Here is a 23,494-nt window from a genome sequence, read left to right as displayed (position 1 = left end):
AAAAGAGAGAGAGATGTAGTAAGGAAAAGAGAGAGAGATGTAGTAAGTAAAACAGGAAAAGAGAGACATATATATATAGTAAGTAAAACAGGAAAAGAGAGATATATAGTAAGTAAAACAGGAAAAGAGAGAGAGAGATAGAAAGTAAAACAGGAAAAGAGAGAGAGATAGTAAGGAAAACAGGAAAAGAGAGATATAGTAAGAAAAAAGAAGAAAGAGGGAGAAAGAGAAACAGGAAAAGAGAGAGAGAGAGAGAGGGGGAGAAAGAGACACGGGAAAAGAGAGAGAAGGGGGAGAAAGATAAACAGCAAGACACACACACACAGAGGAAGGGAAACAGGAAGAAACATACACAAAGATAAAGGGAAACGGGAATAGAGATGGGCAGAAATGCTGAAGCAGCAGAGGGAGATAGAGAGAGGGAGAGAGAGAGAGAGAAATGGAATTTGACATTTAGCATACGTCTTGTTCAATGTTATTATGTCCTTTATGTCCTTTAAAATAGAAGGAAGTGCTCAAGTAACCATAAACGTCCTTGGTAACGACAGATTTCAAACTCCTTTATGAAAATTTAGATATCGACCTCGAATTTGAGGTTACGTCATAATCGCACACGGAAACGACGATAAATGTTGGAAGAAAGGACAGGAAATGTGCAATAACTATTCTTATTCTTAGCATATGTTTGTTTTCTGTTCCTTCTTCCTCTTTAAACATCCTGCTATGTCTTCCATGGCGCTTAGCGACGGTACAGAGCAGTGACGTAGGGAAAGACAAACTGAAACTACAACGTTTCGTTTGCCATGTTCAAGGTTTGCCAGAACTCTTCTGTTTAATATTTCATTGATTTCAAAATGTGATATTCCTTGCGGCGAAATTTTCGCAGAAATTTTTAGTCACTAAGGGGAGTGGTACTCAAGAAAGGCAATGAACAATTTTCACTTCTGTGACTCCAAATAAACGGAAACATAATCACATTCAAAGAGGTTCGTTATCTTAGCCTATCAAACCCTTTCTTCCTACATCAAAGGTAAATAACTCGAGGATGAGTTCGTTCATACCATGGCAAGAAGTGGAAAATGTACAGCAATACTTTCCAAACATGTCTTCGCATATATTTTGTTGCATTGATTTCGTTATTTACAGCCACTTTCTTCGCACTTCTATACGTAGCCACGACGATAGGAATGAATGAGTAAAATAGATGAATGAACAATTACAATAAGACACCACACCATGGGTGTCGCCAGAAATTTTTCTATGGATAGTCAGACCAGAGCGTATAGAAGAGAAAGTGTGTGCACTTCGTGTACTTCCCGTAAGTCAAGTGAATAGAGCGGTGCTCCACCGAAACACTAACAGCACCTTCGCTTGCGAGCGTCTTCTGCTTGCAGTGCGGCCGCGGTTTACGTAGAGCGTTGTGTTTTGTTGTGATAGAATAACATTGTGTACTTTTATTAATGACAACATTGTTACGTTATTGAGTTTAGTGTCGTGAGATTTGTGATTGATCCGTTGTGACTAGTTCGTGTTGTGTTCAACGCATTATTATTGTGTTTGAAACAGCAGCGATCGAAAACTACAAGGTGCCTACGTGTTTCGTACCCGGCTGTAGATCTGGATATGACCGCTGTTCTTCAGGCGGTAGAAATTTTTTAGGCCACCTAAATACAGTAATGGTCTCTCAAAATGGGAGAGTGCCATCCCTAGAAAAGATAAAAAACTAAGTCATAATTGCTATGTGTGTGATATTCATTTTTCCACTGACCTTTTAGTGAAAGTGGATTCGTTCATAGTGGATGGCGATACAGTAGAAATTCCACGACAAAGGTGGAAATTAAAACCAGAAGCAGTTCCTCATATATTTCCTAATTTGTCCAAATACATCTCTAAGACAGTTAAGAAGCCAAAATCTCCCATGAAAAGGCAATCCTTGCGGACAGATGATAACAAAGTAAGTACTCGTCGCAATGTATCATTAAGCTTATCAGTAGAGGATGATTTGCTTCACACTGCGAATGCTAGCATTACAATAGCATTGCTAAAGAAAAAAGGATCAGAAACACATACAACTTTAATAAAATGGAATGCTGTCCTTAGAGATAATCGAAATTCCTTCGCTTCAGAAAAAACTCTAAGAGTCCTTAAGAGTGACTTTAGAAAGTACTTTAGAAGTGTCCGAATATTTGTGGAAGAACAATTACAAGTACGTTTTGACAGGAAAATTTAATCAAGATCCCCTAGATCGCCATTTTGGTATATTGCGGTTGTTCACTTGTGATGATCATCCCTCCACTGTGGATTTTCTGCACTTACGTATGCTGCAATCAATTTACGTACCAGCAAAACTTGCTTTATTTTCGGGCGGAAATTGTGAATACAGGACTGAATCTCCTCTGATGTCTTTTGTTAATCAAATGCAAACTCTGGCAAGAGAAAACAGAAAATAAAAATCTTTCGGTGAAGAAGAAAGCTGAAAATAAAATAAAGGAAAAAAATGCCATTGTTGAAGATGAAATTCAAATACCGGACTGGGAAAACAACATACCGAACTTAAAATGAACATAGTGTTGATAAAGAATACTTGGTGTATCATTTGGCAGGATACATAGTGCGGTATATTTCCAAAGTGATGGATTGTAAACTGTGTACAACTTTTCTGCACGGGGAACCAACGAATGTACCTGCCTCACTTACGTTAATCCAAGACTATGGTTCGGGCGACGGCTGTAAATACCTTACCTATGCATCGAAAAGTGTTTATGATGTGCTGTTACGAGTGGAAGAAGTTATTGCAGAAAAAATATCATGTGCTAATAATTTATGGGGTGATATATTTTTTGAGTGTTTGGACAATTTAAATATAATTGCTGTAAAAACTTTGCAATTAGGATGCTGTGAAGATCATGTGCTGCGTACGCTACATAAACTCGTATTTCACTCTCTGAAATGTCGATTTTTCTTCCGCACCAAGGAGATAAGAAAGGAATTAAGTGCCTCGAAGACAGCAAAATCATCTCGGAAATTCTCCAAACTATCCAGCTGCTGAGCTTTTCTCCGAACGTAAGTAACATGCATTTTTGTTTCTTATGTAGTTAGTTATGTAAGCAACGCGAGGATCTTCCGCGCCCTCTCAAACGTCACCACTGCCATCTAGGCGGTGGACCACGGCAACTCAGGGAGTGCGCACACTATTTCTTCTATACGCTCTGGTCAGACCTTGACATAAAATTGAATATGTATGTACAGGTATTGGACAAAATAATGGAAACACCTGTGGAAGTCGGAACATCATGTATTAATACGGTGTTGGGCCACCTTTAGCATGCAATACAACTTGGATTCTGGACGGAATAGACCGATACAAGTCCTGAATGGTGGTGCGTGGAATTTGAAGCCGTTCTTCATGCAGCACAGCCTCCAGCTCAGGTAGAGACGAAGGAGGTGGAAATCGACGCCGAATCCTGGTTTCCAAAGCAGCCCACAGAGGCTTGATGGTATTCAGGTCTGGGGACTGGGTGGATCAGGGAAGATGTTGAACCTCATCAGCATGCTCTGGAAACCACTGTTGAACAGTGCCAGCAGTATGAATGGGGGCATTATCATCCTGGAAGATGGCATTCCGGTTTGGAAATAAGGTTTGCACCATTAGGTGGATCTGGTTACCCAAGAGTTCTCTATACACTGCTTATGAGACCCGACTGTGTAATGTGACAAGGGGGTTGCCGAATACCATGATATAATGCCCCAGACCATAATAAAGCTGCTACCATGTTTGACAGTCGGGCGGTGACAGTCCACATCGTATGCTGCCGAGGGTGTTCGCCATACAAACACGCGTCCAGTAGTGGGGAAGAGGGTAAAGGTTGACTAGTCTGACCAAGTGACATGTTTCCAGTCCTCCAACGTCCAAGTTTTGTGGTCATTGCATCATGCACGTCACCTTCGAGCACTCGTCTCAGTTATTAGGGACTTGGCAATAGCAACACGCCCATGGATACCCATTTGATGCAGTTCCCGCGTCACTGTTTTGCATGACAGGGGGTGTTTAGGTGCTGATTAAGTTCTGTAGTCACTTTGGAGGCCATTGTTTTCTTCTGCAACGTCACAATACGCTTCAAGACCCGGCGGTCCCTTTCGTGCAGCTTCGTCTTGCAACCACTATTGTGCTTAGCAGACCCTGTTTCACCTGCACTCTGTATGCGGTCATGACTTTCGAGACCGTGCCTCATGTTACACCGCATGTCTTCGCTGTTTTGCTCACAGATGCTCCAGTGAAACGGGCACCAACAATTCGGCCTCTTTCAAACTCAATCAGGTCGGCTATACTGGTCACTCACTACACCTGAACAATGTGCACTACCACACTGCCTCACTCTACTGTCAGTGCACAGTCCATACTACCTGCAACAAACAAGAGAAGGTTGATTTCCGCCGTGCTCAGTATTACCAGGCACATTGAAAATATGTCCCACTTCTGACTCGTGTTTCCATTATTTTGTCCAATACCTGTATGCATAATATATGTAACTATTGTTTTATTCATTGCTAATTTATAATTGTAATAATAACCTTGAAAAAGACTTCTACCGTAGATACTACATGAATGAAAATTCGACACAATCCTTTCCCTATATTCTTTAATTTTCTTTCGTTTAATATACTGAAATGCATAGACATTTTATTAACCTTTTCACATCTCGTTCGAAAAATCTTTGAAATAGCGGGGCTAATTTTAGTCAAAAGTTTAGATATGTTTTGTAACCTCTTGCATCAAAATCTAATTTTTTGAAATTTTGAAAACTTACGGAGCCGAGATGGTCTGTCTGTATGGCTGACTGCCATGCAGGAGACGAGGTGGATGATCTAAGGTCCTTGCATAAAGCGGCTCTGTGGTTAACCCAGCCTCAGATAAATGGCTACCTGGTGGGGTAAAGGAGGCTATGGTATAGTGGCGACCACATCCCCTCCAAAATGTCCGAGATCCACATTTCCTAAATGTGTCATCTGGACCAAATCGGATTCAAATCTTATTAGTTCATCATTTGTCCTCATCGTTGCGATAAACCCAGTGAGGTCAAAAAGCGACCAAGAATAATAAACCATTGAAAACGACACGAGAAAGACTGGCTTTAATGCAAGAAAAACACTTTGTAAGCTATGTTTTAAAATTGAAAGTTGTTGAGAGAACATAATATATTTTAAGGGTAAAAATACCATTTCTTGTGTAGACTGTTTCGTCTTTAATGAACATTGAAAAGATGTTATGAAAATATCAGAGCAACGTCACTTGTTTAAACGCATACTTTAGATGATTGAGTAATTATTTTGAAAACTTTGACAACTTTCTTCTTGAATGTTTAAAAATCTCCGATATTAAGAGTACATTGAAAGTGACCTGTTGTCTGCATCTATGGAAGACAAATTTGCTTCCGAGGTGGACATTAAGTGCTGCTCGTTTATCGGCGGAAGCTGAAAGCGTTGAGATTGATGGAAAATCAATGTTTGCCCTCTTCCGAGAGGTCTCTACCCACTGCGGATCGTTAAATTAAACTTCCAAATTCTTACCAGTTATCTCTCTTTTTTTTCAAAAAAGTTTGAATCTATTATTTAATACTTCTCTGAATGTTATTGACAATGGTTCTTTATTGGCACGAAATGCTAATTAAACATTACCCATTGTCTAGTTGAGGTTCTACTAGTTACACCTATACGTATTGGGAGAACATATCTTCTTTCGTCTTCAGTTGAACAAAGTTATTTTTGTCTAGTAGGATCGAACTTACGACGGACCTTGGGAATTGCTAGGGGCACCGTGAAGTAGTGGTTAACGCACCATTTGTAGTAAAAAATCACAGATTTGTTGTAGGTTTGATATACACCACAGGCAAATAGAAATTTGTTCAACTGAAGACGACACTTCAACCTCTCGAAACGTGGTGTTAGAGTAGATACAAGTAGACAAGAACTAGACTGGGTTTTCAAACTTTCTGCTGTTGTGCCTCCCCTCAACTGCCAAAATCTGCACGAGCAGATTGTAGTAGAAAAGTACAGTGACCAAGTAGGGCCAACACAAAATCTCAAGTGTTTATTTACTTTTGGTACACAGATATGTAACGAAAATATGTGTAATTAACGCAAATTATGTTAAATTTTTAATGTTTATAAGCTGGTGTCAATTGACTCAGCATTACATAGCTATAGACTATAAAAACGTGACAAAAGATGTTAACAATAGGAATATTGTAATGCTTAGCAAAATCAGTGGGTTGTATGAGCTTGCTTGGCGTCGCACAGTTTATCGAATCTGGGTACCTATTTGGAGGAAAATGCAAGGTGCGTCTCAAGACGGATATTTACTCGTGATCACTTGATCACCGCCATGGCAGAAAAGATGATAAGAAGTCGCAAAAGAAAGCACAATATGCAAGGCCTTCTTACATAACTCTGGACACTCATTCCTCGCGGAGCTAAGAAATTCAGGCAGTGTTCAAGAAAGAAATAAGTTTTCACTGTGTCGTCTGAGGAATGATCAATAAGTTGCTGCTCTTCTGCTGTGGTAAAATTTGGAGGAGAACCTGCGTTGAATGGATCCCCAATCCAGTTGTGCTGTTTGTTCTGTGGAAAGTAGTTTTCGAAGTGGAGATGAAGTTGTGACAAGTGTTCCACAAACATATTTGATTTCTTCGTTTATCTGTAGTCCTGTTTCTTCTAACAACATGCTCAAAGTAGGAAAAGAATCACCAATATCTTCATCTTCAATCTTTCTCTTCCAAAGCAACAACCTTCTTTTGAAGGCTGACACCTTGTCTGATAGGTGTAGAATGTGGGTATCAAACTCTTGTAGATATATATTCAGAACCTTTAGTTTATGTAAACTAACATTAAGGTATACCAACTTCTGGACAAAGGGACCCTTCTACAAGGTACGAGTGAAGTTCCTGTCTCAGTTCAAAAACACGGGAGATGACGAACAACCAACGTGAGTTGAAATGCAGATGATGATGCTGATATAATTTTTATTAATACATTATAAACTTTAATATATTTTTTTTCGGAAGTTACTTGGTCATCTCTCCAAATCGCTCCTCACGGTGTGAATACTATTGCACTTTCCTTACACTTACTTATTTTCTTTTGCTCCTAGTGGAGCATAGGGTCTCTGTGAAGCATTGCCATCTTGTCCGGTTCTTCGCCAAGCTCTTGATCTCCAACCACGTTTTCGCTTCTTGCAGCAGCTCCGCCAGATTGTACGTCATGTACATCTGGAGCGTCCTCTCCTTCGTGTTCCCTGGGGGTTCCAATTCAAAGCATTATTTTCTATTGAGACAAACGGTTTTCTCAGGGTGTGCCCTATCCATTGGCATTTCCTCTGCTTTATTTGTTGTATGATTGGTTTCTGGTTAGTGGTATCCCGAAGTTTCTCATTTGTAATTTTATAAAGTCACTTTATATTCACCTATTCACAAATGTTTGTAGTTTGTGTCCTATTTTATTTATTTGGTTCCACGTTTCACATTCATGCAGTAAAATTGACTTAACATTTGCTTGAATTATCCTGAGCTTTGTTTTTAATCCATTTTGTTTACTTTTCAATATTGAATACAGTTGAATAAAAGCTATCTTAGCTTTACTTATTCTGTTTTTCACATCTTCTGCCTCCCCATTTTTGGTTTTGCCCCATGATGTTGAAAATTCTCAACTTCTTCAAAGATTGTGTTTCCTATTTCCAATTTCTGCTTCTTATGGCAGAATTTCGATTTGGTTTCAATGTTCTTGAATCTGTTTTTCATATCTTTGAAGGGTTGTGAAAGACAAACATCATCGGCAAAATCAAGGTCCTTGAGTTTGTCATTTTCCATTGTATTCCTCTTCTCTTTCTGAGAGGAGAAGACTATTGCACTAGAGAATGGATATTATCCAATTAGCTGTGCATGCTACATCATCGCCACTTAGAATATATGACAGAAAACTTCTGAGGATAGAAATTTATTCTGCCCAAGGGAGGCCTCTCAGCAATTTGTAACAGCGTCTAACCTTCAGGTGCGGGTATACAACCCCGTCTCTTCATTCTCATTTGCATCCGGTCGTCCGTCATCCCTTCAGTCACAACCAAGACAGGGGAATGCTACGAAAACGTAACAAATGACGTCATTCCTCTTCAACTGCGGACGAACTCGACCTTGGGACGCGTGGGAAGAGAACTTGGGACGAGAATCCCTTTCCATTAATTTTAATTTGATTCTTTTTAATTTGGCGCCTCCTCCTAGAGAAAACTTCGTTCTCGGTAAACGGCGGGCGCGAAATTAATCCCATCCCTCATTTGCAGAAGGTTTCTGGAGAGAGGGTCCGAACACTCAGCACACGAAGCCTTCGTCGCATCGGGCGAATTAATTGAAGGAACCGTCTACAATATACCCCAACCAACACTATCTCCCGCTCCTCCGTGCTTTTTAATAACTGGCGGGAGTGTATTTTGGCGTCCCTTTGCAACCCGGTTCTTAGACGTTTTATTCGCCCGGCTGATGACGCGAGTGCATTTTTTGACACTGCCGTTAAAGAAATTAATGGCGGTCGCAGGGTTGCCAACCATGCTGTACGTAATATCTCTTAAGAGTCAATCAGCAAATCAACCGCGACAATCAACATTGTTAATTGTTTAGTAATATTTCTTTGGTGGTATAGACGTAATCCACATTCGAAATACCATTGTATATGCCACTCTTATCCTAATAAATCTCGCTAGAATGTAGTTTTCAATAAAAAGCGGACAGCACGTTGACATCTATAAATGAATTAATATTAACACAAACATTTGTTTTTATTTTTGGTTGTAATTTGGTTATTTTACGTCGCTTTTCGCTAATTGCGACGATGAAGATGAATGGTGATTACATGATATGAGCATAGGCGTGCGCATGGAGGGGCTAGGGGGGCAATTGCCTTCCTAATCATGGACGTTCGCAGATTTTTTTTCCACGGAGGAACAAGCAAGGTCTATTTCCATGGGGCCTATTTATCCGATAAGATTTTTGCCCCCCTCAAAAAGCACCACTTGAATTTAAAATTATCTCATTAATGTAAATTACTATGACTGAAATCAAACGTGTGAAATATATACTTTTAGGTTGACATTCGATTTCTAAGGAGGAGGTGGGTGTGGCCATTCTTGCTCCCCCTTCCAGACGTCTATATCCCTACATTATTATACTTTCATCCATAAATTTAGTGTAGAGGAATCTTATCGCCGTTATTAAACGATATTATACTATTATTGACCCTCCCCAACCTTGGACGGAAATCAATTCAAGGGCGGCAAACGCTGAGATAAACGAAAGCAAGGCTACTAGTATCTAAGAGTAGCAGAACAAAAATATATTCAAGATGGAATTAGTTTTCACGTCTTTCTTGCATTATTTCTTCCAGGCTGCCAAAGCACCTGCGGGGGGGGGGGGGGGGCACTTAGGGGCCCAACTTGATATCAAATTTTGTACAAATAAAAATACATTTCGTAAACTTTTCTTGCCCGCTTCGCTCTCAATGTTTGCTTTTCTTCTAGTCTTGTCAAGTTCAGAGCCGTAGCTAGGGGAGTTGGTCCTGGACGCCGAAATGAAAATATTGTAAAAGAATAACACGGCGACCAATGACATATTTTGTGCCATATTAAATGAATATTGTTTTCAGTTTGCAAAAATTTGGATCTAAGAATTTTATTGCTCGCTTCTCTCGCAATTTTGTTGTTTTCTGTAATGCAATGTAAATTACCAGAGATAGAGAGAAGTTATAACTCCCAAGTACTTCATTGTCTTGCTGCTAAACAGTCTTGTCTTAAATGCATCAACAAAATTGTTGGGAGAAAAAGGAGCGCGGTACATTCAGAGAATTTATTTATTCATTATGGTGCCTCTAAGTTGCTGCATTAGACCATATAATGTATAGCCTATTCAGTGAGATAAAATGATGTTTTTCTTTCCCGACTGAACTCTCATCAACGCTTTGCACCCCCCCCCCCCCATAATCAGAGGGTCTGCGCACGCCTATGGATATGACATGAGGTGAAAGGACGATCATAGCACACATGGACAGGACAAATCGTAAGCCCTATAGATGATTGCCAGAGCCTCGTTATTGTGCAAGAATGGAATCCAGGGTATACTGTGTAGAAATGGGGTTGATGTAGGGATTTATCAAAAGGGTCGCTTCTTACGCGCCATTTTGCTTTTTGTGAAAATCATCAGTTCATTATTGAAACATTTTCAAGATTTTCACAAACGGAGGGATAAAGTATATTTTAAAGTTGAAGATTGATTTTTTGTTGTTAGTGTTGGGAACTGTTTGGGAACTATGGAATGAAATATACATTATTGAGATTTTTAATGAAAGCCCATTCATGAATATGTTTAAATCAGGCTATTCGTGAAGAGCCCCCTCCCAAAACTTTTATGTAAATAGGTCTCATTTATGACAATTTTTGTTGCACCACCGTTCTCGCAGATTAATAATCCTGGTGTGACTTGGCAAGGAAAAATCTCACCGAAATAGACTGTAAATATAGGTATGAATTGTATCGTATGTACTGAGTGAATTTGTGGGAAAACTAAAAAAAAAAAACTTCTGAAACCAAACTACATCGACTATCTATGAATATATGATTTATATTGGCCATCTATAAATATTAGAAACATATTTAAATTGTCATTCCATTACATGCAAGGCATTACATTGCATTGCAGTACCATGTCATACCGCCTTTTGATGAAAAAAACCCTACTATTCATGCAATATAGTTATTTACTGAGACACGCACCATAAAATAATGTCTTTAGGAAAATTCCATTTGATTTCGTCTATCTTACGTCGCCTTTCTACCACTTTGTTTAATCGCAGAGATAGAGATAAATGGTGATAAGGTGAGATAGATGAGTGGACAATCGCAAGTACGTATGAAAAACACAATATAAGCCCCACAGAGGATAATTCTGGCTGTGAGTCTCGTCAGCATGCAATATAATGCAGCCCAGAGTGCACCAGTTGGAAGAGAGGTTGAATTCTGAGTGTCTTCAGCAGTTACCCTTTACATCCCCCAAAATTGGAAATACACGGTCTTACAATTAAGTAATAAGACTGATTTTATGTTGTGCCCAGAGCTATAGTCCCAACATTTTCAGAGGGTATACGTTTCGTGAAACGTTAATATGAGACCATGTTTGCATTTCCATCATGATAGCATACTCATGATGATGATATACCCATAATTGGCATGAATGATGCATATTAAAATAGAGAAAGAATTTTTAAAATATGAAACGCATATTTTAATGAATGCAATTGAACGTAAGGGATACAGTACAAATGTTATTGTACGCGTATTTTATTTTCTTACTTGCTGATTGCCCGGCGTTGCCCGGGTATTTATTTATCCCAATATTCTATTAGACAGGAAAATAATGAATTCTAACTATAGTGTTGCTTGCTGAAGGGTGGGTTCACCAAATAATTTAGCGACTCCGAAAACTATGGATTCAACACTAATGTACGTCATTCTTGACATTTTATTTTTCATCCCCTCTCACCCCCATGCCGATAGGTGATGAACTTGGAGTTGAACGGCATTCGTAGTGTCACTATTCATCTTAGCGACCCCGAAAATTATGTATTCCACAATATCATTTGTACAGACGAGCATAGCGTTTCTAACAACATTTATTTTGAATTTACAGCTTCTTTTACTGTTTACATTTGTGAGAAATTGCATTGCACTTTGGACACATTGACGTGACTTTGATACATATTTCATGTATCCACATACTACAACGAATGCACTGTATCCAGTAACATTGTGATCCTTTCTTCCATGAGCATATTGTACTTAATTTCTGTGGGCATATCACCCCACAGCTACAAGCAGAAAATTGAATCACTGGGTTGGCAACCCGGAGCACCATGCGTCAGTTTCACTCTGCAGATATGTTTCCCTGACTCTTGATCTTTACACGAAATATAATTCAGTTTCTTTCTCTCTTGGGAATATTAGTGAACATTGTTAATACAGAAATGTCCAAAAACGTTTTACCTCAAAAAATGTCTTCTTATTGTCTAATTTGTGAATTGTCAGTTTTTACATTGTTAATAACTTTATTAACACTACTAATAACACTAAAAATTAAAAAAACTTGGGAAACTACTTTGAATGCCGCACTACTTACATTGAGCAATAGTCTTCTTCTGGAGCTGTTTCTACCTTCAAAGTGCCTCTTACAAACGTCATTGCACTTATGAGAATAATGTCTTGCACAAACTCTAGAATAAGTGTAATTCGTATCAAGATGGTTTTGCAGCAGGCCCGTAGACAGGAATTATTTGTAGGGGTGGCGAAGTCAATCCTAGAGGGGGCAATTTTTTAATATATTGTGTCGCATTGGCATATACAGCAGGGTACACAGAGGCACTTGCCCCCTCCCCCAAAAGAGAAGCGACAGAAACTGGAACAAACAAAAAAAAACTTTGAGCAACATCATATAGCAATATTTCAATAATGACCTTTCCAGATTGCCAAACAATATAAAGTTTAACATAAATAGGCTAATAGGGACTGTATGTACTTGATATTTACAGGTCGATAATGTTAATAGATGATTAATATGTACCAACAGCTTTGGGCCTCTGCAGAACTTATTAAGGGAGTCCTCTAACATTTTTTTTTTCATAGTACATTGTTTGGTTCCCAGAGTCTACCCCCGCCGCCCCATAGCTATGGCTCTGAACTTGGACTATAAGAATTTCAGAGATTGCGAGCGAAACGAGCAAGAAAAGTTTACGAAATGTATTTTTATTTGTATAATATTTTAAATCGAGTGGGGGGGGGGGCAATTGCCCCTTGCAAGTGCCCTTGGCTGTCTGGAAAAGAAATGCAAGGAACACATATAAACTAATTCCATCATAAGTACCCAATTGGCCTGCTATTCTTAGATTCTACCTAGTCTTGTTTTTTTTACTTCATTGTTTGCTCCCCCAAGAGTGGACTTCCGTCCAAGGTCCGGGCGGAGGAGGACAATGCCCTCTGCCCCCTGTGGTTGCGGCACTGTTTATGAGTGTCTCTTCATCAATTTCACGTCATCACTCATTGTTGCGATTAGCTAGAAGTGGCAGAAAAGCAACACTAAGTAACAAAAATCGAATATCCACCCCCTCTTTCTGCCACATGAATTACTATTATCAAAAGGTAGATTTGAGAAACAAAAATTTAAGCAGTTCAAAGTTCATAGCAACAGATCCAAGAAAACATCCAAACACATTAGGCACCTTTAATACAAGACTACTCAAACTGTCGCAACTGATCTAGATACTGAAAATTGCAAGATCATTTCCCGAAGTCTGAATCTGGACGGGAAATTTTCCTCCCAATCCTGATGCGACATTTTACGGAATCCCATTCACCCTAATAAATCACAAAATCAATAAGTGTCTTTGTTATGTTGCTAGAGTAACACATTATATAATTGTAAAGATTAATGCGAATTCCAGGTAGGAATGTGTTCTGTATTTTTCACAGGAGAGGGGGGGTGGGGCACAGCAGGCTCTCATGGCAGCAGTTACCCCCCCCCCCTGCCCCCTCTAGCTACGGGCCTGTTTTGCAGCTCATCTATTTCTGAGGCTAAATCTGATCAACTGGTTGACCTTCTCGACATTATGTTCTCAATCACATGAAACCAGAAGTATTTTACCGTAATAAGCTCATTGAAGCAATGACCAAATTACATAAATAAACATAAAAGCAACGAAAGTAGAAGCATACGCATTATAGGAGAAGGTATAGCTACGCTAATGCATAAGGTTTACCAGAGGGTATACGACGTATACCGCCGTATTCTAACGTGTTCATGGTATAGTATGGTCCATAATCTATAACCTGGCAACACCCCGTGAACTTGCGATGGTCATACTTGTAATTATGCAGCCATGTCGTGAGGAAGGTGTAAGGTTGTCACGTAATAGCTGTGGGAGCAACGAGTGAACATCAATTTTCATGCAAGACATTCTGAAAACTGCTTCCGGGAATAAATATTTCTTGATTTCCAATATTGTATAGTACAATACAGAGCATTTCCGCTACGATACTCCTACGAAACTACAAATCTCAGAATGGAAGTCGCTAAATTTACCAAGAGGCAAGAAAATGGAGCTCCAAAAGCAAAGGTGAAGACAATGTTCTTTTTTATTATTCATCGTGTATTTGTTCTAGAGAGTGTAGCTGTAATTGGTTGTTATTATCGTATTGCTCGGAATAATTATGAAAGAGAACTGACCGTGTCAGACCTCAGTCGGAAGCGGGCAGTTGATTCCTGCTCCACGATAATGCACGGTGCCAGCGAGCAATGGTTTTAACGGTATTCCTGGTGCAAAAACAAGTGAGTGTGTTGAATCATCCTCTCTACTCCCCACATTTATCTAGCTGTGATTATCCTGTTTCCGAAAGTGAAGCTGCTGCTGAAATTAAATTAAGCACCCTTGATGAACACAGGAACATCCAACAGGTTGTGACTTCCAATGTTCAAGTCATATCACATGAAGACTTGCATTGCAGATGTAGTTTTAATCGTTGACCAAGCATTCCAATTGCTGTCTTGATGCAGGTGGGATGTACTTCGAGTAATAAACAGGAAATGTTCAAATATGTTATTTGCTTTTAATTTAATTACTTAATTTTTTCCCTTTTCTGAAAATGTATACATTGATATGCTTGTGAAAAATATATAGGCCTATATGCTTCTGAAAAATAAATAGTTTTAATCAAGAAATGGAAATATGATGCTCTATTTTACTGCTTTTGTTGTGAGTTTCGCAGCCGTTCCATTTAAAGGAATGAAATTTCATGTAAGTGGCATGTGGAGGAATTCTGCCAAGGTTAGCAGCACTGCGACAGCTTGGTGAAAGAGGGTCTGCTTAACGCGGAACTCAGTCGCTAGTTGGCGCGACCGTCGCCGCAAGCAGGTTCGTCGTTTTTCAGCTGTTTTCCGAGAGAGCGAGTGGTTGGCGCGAGCGAACTACGTCCAGCTGTTAGCCTTCCGTGTTCCGCGAACCGCGGGAGGGAAGGAGATCGCATTGCGAATTTTTTTTAGTCTTCGACCTGTCAATTAGCCGGTGTCAAAGAATGATTTAGAACTTCAGCTTTTCTTGGTGTATATTTTGTCCTCGTGCGAGTTCCTGTCGATGTGCATTACCTCCACGTGGGAAAGAAAAAGTGTACGGTGTTTATGAATCATGTTATCTGATTAGAGCTCTTCCGGTTGCGTTTCAAGAGAACAGGCAACTAGATAATGGCTAAACTTACTTAGTACCCACAACTTCCTTCGCTTCCCTACGTGTTGGCAAACAGCAAGCAACGGTTTTTGCATTTTCTAGTTAAATCTGCTTCCGCGATCTAAGGTGAGTACGTATTTTCATACAGTATGGTGATAATGCAGTATTTATCCAGAATGTTCCATCTCTGGGTTTAAATTCGTATGTATGGGGGGTGTAAGGGTAAATTCAGAGCCTTTGTGAAAAGTTTTAAGGGGTGTTGAGCAAATTTGGGGTGTTTATAGTTTTTTGGGGGTGTGTGGATAAATCACTGTGATAATGCACAAGAGAATGCGTGTCAACGTTTATATCAAAAAGCAGCTTCGGTGAAAGTGAACCTGAAAGTCAAAATTAAAGTTATTCCAAATTTTTATCATAATTTTTCTTGATTTCAATATCTAATTATAAATGCGAAATTACAGCCTAAACCCTAAATAAATCCAGAAAGGAATCACTATGCGGGTAGTTACAATATGCATTTATTTTAATTTCGCAAAAGAAATTTTGAAATATTAGATATACTGTTTTCACTATATGAATTCTTTATTAACCCTTAGCTAACTTGATACGTATAAACTTTTCTGGTAAAAAAGTCCATTTCAGAGTCTAGTTTTAGATAAAATATTTACTCTTTTATGAAAGAAAAATATCAATTTTATTATAAATATAATTGTCAAGCATTGGATATTGATCTGTTCACGACCCATGCTTACAAGAAGGTGGAAATTAATTTTGTAACTGATCGTTTCTCAAACCACGACAATTTCGGCAAATGCATCTGTAAGGTCGGAATTTGTTTCTGTTCTCTCGAATCTCTTTTTCTACTAATGTGGAATTATGTGCGTGCGTGGGTGCGTTCAGTGCCTTTTTCTGGCGGGACGCTGCAACAGTACCTTTTTCATGACTAAAAATTATATCTAATAATACTTTGGGTTAACGAAAGGTGTACAGTATGCACGAAAGTACGATTACAAAGGATAGCTACCGAAGTAATTTCTAGTAGCTCTAATCATTAACGTTGTAGCGCCACGTTGCTCTTCTTATTAGAATATTAAATGACACCCTCTTAATTACCGAAGTTGAAGAAGTAACACATTGTCTGTTGTGAAACTAGGTTTTCTGTCGAATATCGATATTTCTATTTGTACGAATTGATCAAAAATGTCGCCGGTTGAATGCTGTTTTGTCGTATCTCCATTTCCGTCTGAAATTAATTGACATCATTATGTTCCTTTCATGTTACGTATGTTCCGAAGCAACGTATCTGGATGTCAAGTGGTGGGAGTTAACAACAATAAGAAAATGTTTGCGCAAATCAAAATACGTCAAACTTCAAACAACTCGCCTGAAATATGTACAACTGGATATACTACAAAATAGTTTTCACAGCGATATGTCACGGAAGTTACAATGCAATACACAATGTCCGTGAAACAAGTCTGATACGTTTTCAAAGATATTGATATCATTATCAAATACTTAAACCTTCATTAATGAAAGACAGTGAATCGTTTAGTTTCAGAAGCTGGTTTAAATCAACCATGTTTCATTGAAAATGTATTCTATGTAAAAAGTGGGAAACGTTCAGTTCGTTCGTCGTCGCTTTGTAATCAAGGGTTCCCGGGTTCGATACCCGGTGGAGGCACATAGTGGTTAGGATTCCACTTTAAACTGTAGGTCCTGTCTCGATTAGCCTTACTGTGCATAAAGTGGACTTAAAACATCAAACTAAAACCAACCGTTCAGCTTGTGTTGTGACAGTGCGGCATGGTGGCTCTTTGCACGATTATCAAGGTGTCACCGCAGCAAATCGACTTCTGAAGACTCACGAAATGCATTGTATATGTACACACACACACATACACACTACACACACACACACACACACATACATACACACACGCGCGCAACTTTTGTTCACAAAGCACAGTAATACGAAAGACAAATTTGAATGCAGATTTTTTATACAAAGGTCGGTCAAAAAGTAACGCACAATCCACTGTAGCTCGGGAATGGTAAGGACTAGAGAAATGAAATTTTTGTAGGTAGAAGCATTGATCCTTTGGAAATGTCACTCAATGAATGATCCATGTACTTTTCGACCGACCTTTGTAAACAAATACTTTCATTACTACTTTTTACTGTGCTAAAATGTAATAAAATAGTAACGACTTCATAGATGAAGTAAAATTCAGTTGCTTAAAATACAGATATTGTAACTACATGTTGTCAAACAGTGTTTCCGTTGTCTTTTATGAAGTTCTTATTTTCTTTATTTGTATTTATTGACGGAGAAGTATATGAACAGAATAATAATAAATATTGTGATGAAAGTCGGGCCTGCCGAACACGTCAAACAATTGAATGTACTTCAGTAATTACAGCACTGTGTTGTTTAACATAGTTAGTTGAATCGTTAAGTTAACATATCGTCTTTACTTTTATTCATTGCCAAGTGTTTGTATCATCACACAGGGAAAGTACAGACTTAATATTTAACATTGCTGATTTTTTTTTTCACAACGAAGCAAGAAAGAGAATTTATTGATGTGACAAGAAGGCTGCACAAGCGAAGGAGAAGCGAGAGCAGAAAACTAATCTCTGAACATTTTAGTTCACCAGTTTTCCAGGTGTTTTCTCATATTTGTAGAGCTGTAAGGAGCTGTAAGGAAGAAAGAATTAGGAAAATGATAAGAGGTGCTGACGAGATGCGGAATGAAATTTAGAAAACACAAGACATACGCGTAGACTCCTATGGAAATATGCGAATGAAACTGGAAACTACTAGCGACTTGCTTCGCTTTGAGCTTATAAATGCGACTTCTCTCTCAGATTAGGTTCAATGGCTTTGTTGTATACAATAATAGTGGCCCTACTTGAATATCAAATTTTCGACGCTCAATATGATGACATGGTTTTAATAAGTCATAACATAAAATTACTTTAATAGTGCTTTCCGTTGAAGGTTTGAAAAAGGGACAATCAGACAGAAATAAAGATAGAAGGAGTGGCAGAAAAAGAGGCAGAGACAACGATAGAAATATAGAAAGAACAGAGAAAGATAGAAACAAAGACAGAAATGCAAAAAGAACAAATCAGAGAGTAATACAGAAAGAAAGGTAGATAGAAAGAAGCAAATCAAAATCATTTATTCGTCATTAGTCAACTACACGTTGCAATAGACTTCGTCACAGTGAATTTACATTCTTAAATTGAATACAGTGTTTTAAATACATTACACTATTATAAGTGTTCAAGCATATATTACAATAAAAATCATTTTACATACAAGCAGAGTAATACAGAAAGAAAGAAGGAAAGAAAGGTAGATAGAAAGAAGCAGAGTAATATAGAAAGATAGAAAGAAAGATATAAAGTTAGAAACAAAGAAGCAGAGTAATACAAAGAAAGAGATAAAGATAGAAAGAAAGAAGCAGAGTAATGCAGAAAGATAGAAAGAAAGAGATAAAGATAGAAACAAAGAAGCAGAGTAATACAGAAAGATAGAAAGAAAGAGATAAAGATAGAATCAAAGAAGCAGAGTAATACAGAAATAAAGAAAGGTAGATAGAATGAAGCAGAGTAATACAAAGAAAGAGATAAAGATAGAAAGGAAGAAGCAGAGTAATACAAAGAAAGAGATAAAGATAGAAAGAAAGAAGCTGAGTAATACAGAAAGATAGAAAGAAAGAGAGAAAGGTATAAACAAAGAAGCAAAGTAATGCAGAAAGAAAAAAAGGTAAATAGAAAGGACGATAGAAAGATGGGAGAGCAATGCAGAATGAAAGGTAGAAAGAAGAAAGCAAAGAGTAATGTGGAAAGAAAGAAATGTAGATAGTAAAAAGCATAGGGTAGTAGTAATACGGAAAGAAAGATGTAGAAAGAAACTGGAAAAGAAAAAGAAGGTAGAAAGAGAGGGGGAGAGTAAAAGAGAGATAATCTTAGTAACCATGACCACCGATGCAGACCCCCCCCCCTCCGGAAAGAAACTCTCCGGCAACGCCACTGCGTACAGTATGCTACTTAATAAAAATAATGATAAAAAAATGTGCTACTTTATTGAAGAATAACATTTTTCAGCTACTAAAAATCTATTTTAAATGCAAGTTACTATCACAACGGGCATACGGGCTGATTAGTACTGTAAAACCGTTAAATTCTAAGCAACGATGCACCAGTCGCAATCAATGTCCTCAGGGGTGGAACACGAAGCCTTCGCAGTCCGTTGCACCCCACTGCCACCCTCTCACCTGTGCTGTGCGTGAAAATATTGCCTGCTCCACACAGCAACAAAGGGCGTCAAACGCAAGCTCTCGACTGGAGCACGGGAAATTAGATTTTCCCGAAACTAACTTGCGGCTATGCCACGACGACACCTTCGCATCGACCCGATTTCTTTTCTCTTGCGTCTCCCAGCTTTCGTTGCCAACGTGACAGACCGTTAGCACATTCAGAGAACAGAATATATTCCCCACGATATGTGTCCTTTTGTTCGTATCTCAGGTAAAACTGCACTGGCTTTGCGGTATGTGTTTTCCCCCGCAACCGTTTCATCAATACATCCTGATCGACGCATAGGGAGGCAGAAAAGCAAAGTGAAATACAAACATATCTCCGGCTGATTACTGGTGTGTCGTCTCGTATCTCTACTTGATGTCAGGAATGGGTTTGATGCCGTTATCGTGTTCTGTAAATGTTGACGTGTTCAGTTCCGAAACGACACATATGGATGTAAAAATGGTGTGAATTACCAACAATAATTAAATGTTTGCGCAAATGTATTCAAAATCCATATAAAGCCAATTTCAATCAGCTCTCCTGAAGCTGTGGTAGCTCAGTCGCTAGGGCGTCTGACTACCATGCGAGAGACCCGGGTACGATCCCGGCGGGGAGAACAGGGATTTTTTCCACCTGTTCAAGCGGCCCAGGCGCCCACCCAGCGTCGTATAAAGTGGGTACCTGGAGGAATCTCTGGGGTATAAAGGCAGCCATGGCCGTATTTAGAGGGGGGGTTTCTGGGGTTCAAACCCCCCCGAAACTTCTGACATGTTGGATTAATGGAAGTTCAGAAACCAAAATCTGTAACAAATTTTCAATTTTTTTTCGAAGCATCACAAAAATACATGGAGACAATGTTGAAACGATCGAGCTAGAATTGTCATAACATTTGGAATTCTGAAAGTTCAGTGAAACAGGATTTATTCTCAGAATCGTAGCCAACCCGCGACCCCTCCATTTTCACTTCTGTTGTCATCTTTCCAGTGTTGCTCCTGCGTCACAAGGAATATAGACTGAAGATTCCCTTATGATTGTCCCAAAATTCCCTTTCCAGCTTTTAAAAATTCCCTGTCTGATAAAGTCGAAAATCCCTCTTGATAGGAGTTCAAACCTAGGATCTCCAATTTTGTACCGCATTACGTTCGCGATTGAGGTTACAATCCATGCACCAGGCTAAGTTTTTAAAAAGAATAACTCGTTCCACACTTTTCAAAATTCCAAAAATTTAATTTTAAAGTCAAACAACAAAAGCTTTGACTAAAATTTCCATCTAACTTTTAAAGCTTTTCTCTTGAAGGTATCTAAAGTTTAATGACGAAGTATAATAATTGTGCATTTCAGTACACACTGTATGAAATGTAAAAAAACACAAAAAGAAACTTGTGCTGGATATTCACTCATCTGCTGGATTGAGTAAGCCCCTCAAGGATATAACAATAATATAATAATAATTATTATTAGTATTATTATTATGGAATAAAATTGTTTTATTTTTATAAAATGTTAATTATTATTGTAGAATTATTGTTATTATTTCTATTATTCAAATTTCTGGCGACGCCCATGGGAACAATTATGAATGAACCCCCCCGAAATTTTTTCCTGCCTTCGGCCATGAAGGCAGCCAGAGGCGTGTTGCTGATCGTCAACACCACCTTCGAGATCAAGAAAGTGTGGGGCCTTAACTCTACACCCCTATACGTCTTCATGACGTGGTTCAAAGCACAGCGGAGCACTTTACTTTTCTCCTGAAGAGTTAGTGCAGACGGGGATGCGACAAAATAGTATTCATCCGGCGATATATGCAAAATTATAAATACCATTTTCACCCACATACTCTGCGATCTATAGCAGTACTTCTTAAACGTGACTAGCTATTTAGCTCAGAAGCTACTTGTGCTAAGGCAGTGGTTTCCAACCTTTTTGATTTACGGATCCCTTCTTAGAATCAATTTCTATGGCGGAGACCCTTAGGCCTACTGTACCCTAGGTCTTACAAGTTAACGGTGTTTAGAAGGAATGTTACGGGGCGGAGGAAGAGGGGTTAGATGGTAATGGAATGTAAAGTAAAGGGATATATAAACAATTGCGCAATGTCCATGCAATGAAATTACGTATATTTTAAAAATTTGGAGCTTGTGAGCGGCTTTTGTATTTTGTTTAACTAAACTGAGAATCTCGCTTCACAGAGATATGTAGTTGAGGAAAGCAGCAATACTAATTTTGCTTTCTCAGACAAGATTTTGAATTCATCTTGTAAATGCACCCAAAACTTCAGTAGACTTTGATTTTGAAAGTCAATTTTTCGTTCGCTGTGAGATGTCAAATCTATGAGGACCTCGTATTCCGCTGAGTTTAACCTGGGTGGTTTTTTGTTCACGCTGAACACATTCAGTACCCATTTAAATTCATGAAGCACCTTCTCTTGAGGTGTTGGAACATAATGTTCAAACTAGTCTTTCAAAGCTTCGAGATGCGCCTGAATATTTTTCTGTATTATTTCTTGAACCTTGATGTTATTTTCATTCAAGAAGCTTTATGTAAGAGGGAAGCAATCGATACCTTCCTTTTCCACGCACTCCAACCAATACATAAGTTTCCTCTTAAAAGATTACACTTCGGCATTTGCATAAAAAACTGTGGCAGTTTTTCCTTGCAATGATAAGATTCATTTCGTTCATTTTGCTAAAAATGTTAGCCAAATACGCCAGTTTGCACACCCAGTCATCATCATTTAAAACTGTTGCCAATAGAGCCTCGTATGCTGCTACCTCTACACGCTGTTCCATCAAACGTGTCAACGCTTTTCCCCGAGACAGCCACCTTACTTCAGTGTGCAGCAGGAGGTACTGATGGTGGCTTCCCATATCTTCTTCACACATTAGTTTAAAGAGCCTGTTTTTAATAGGTCTTTTATTATTTTTATGGCATCATTCAACACTATCATAAGCTCAGAAGATATTGTTCTCGAGGCTAGCGCATGTCTAGTGGCTGGCGCCCTGTTCACTCTCATTGTCTGTCCGTCTCGCTCTCGTGCTACAATAATTTTGGAGCTAATGGCACCAGAATGACCAAGCAGGCGCGAAATTCAACTTGGCAAATTTCCGTTCAGAGTGTAATTTCTAGATTCTTATTTCTACTTTTTGTTTCTTAATCTTTAATTTCATTCAATTTTTATTTATTTTCCTGGAGCGGCCGCGGAGCCCCTGGGAAGTGCACCGCTGTTAGTATCCGCTGTGCTTGGTATTTTTAGGGAGTAATTATTGGTTGAATGATAACTGTATTATTATATTACTTATATCCTGTTACATTTGCAAGGAACTGTAGAATATTTCCCAAGGCAGGTACAAGGTTGCTTCTTGAAACTTTTGGCTGACCAAATCCTTGAAACAAAAAAAAACAATGTTGCGTTTCTTCGCTAACTTCTTGGGAATCAAAAACTTGTAAACTATTCTACAGATTAAATAACATTAAAATCCACTTCATTGAAAAAAAACTCCAATATAAACCAAAAGTCAACGCAAATAAAAGAAACATGGAACGAGAGGAGATGCGATACGAACATAAATTGGGAAGTGGGAGAAAAAGAGAAAATAGGAAATGAGAGAAATACATTTTACGCAAGGTAGCCAGCAAAGAAAGAGAGGAGACACTAGAAGGTTGTGAAACGAGAATATAGAAGAGGAAAATCAGAAGAGGGAGCAAAAATATAAAAATAGATAAAATAAGAGGAAAGGAAGAAAATAACGAAAACAGAAAATAAACGAAGGAATTAAAGTACAGACGTTGAAAACTGAAAGAATAATAGAAATGAAGGCGGAACACTATTGTCTTTGTGCCCCTTCCCCAATATCGAATTGAATAACCACATAATCTT

At 38.6% G+C, this 23,494-nt stretch overlaps 1 protein-coding gene across 7 annotated transcripts in view; it reads left to right on the top strand.

Annotated features, from left to right (window-relative positions):
* Dgk (diacyl glycerol kinase 1) overlaps positions 1 to 23,494 on the top strand; it is a 506,799-nt gene that overhangs the window by 173,088 nt on the left and 310,217 nt on the right. For 2 of the 7 annotated variants that reach the window (XM_083137153.1, XM_083137125.1), the window contains exon 1: positions 15,020 to 15,426. The exons of the other annotated variants lie outside the window; for them this stretch is intronic. The gene's annotated coding sequence lies outside the window, so the exon portion shown is untranslated. Of the gene's footprint in view, positions 1 to 15,019; positions 15,427 to 23,494 lie in introns of those variants that run through there. 7 annotated transcript variants of the gene reach the window in all.

Source organism: Lepisma saccharinum, chromosome 1 (assembly GCF_977018435.1).
Source record: "Lepisma saccharinum chromosome 1, izLepSacc3.1, whole genome shotgun sequence".
Taxonomy (NCBI): domain Eukaryota; kingdom Metazoa; phylum Arthropoda; class Insecta; order Zygentoma; family Lepismatidae; genus Lepisma; species Lepisma saccharinum.
The sequence above is the reverse complement of the archived record's forward strand: the minus strand, read 5'-3'. Positions and strand labels throughout refer to the sequence as shown.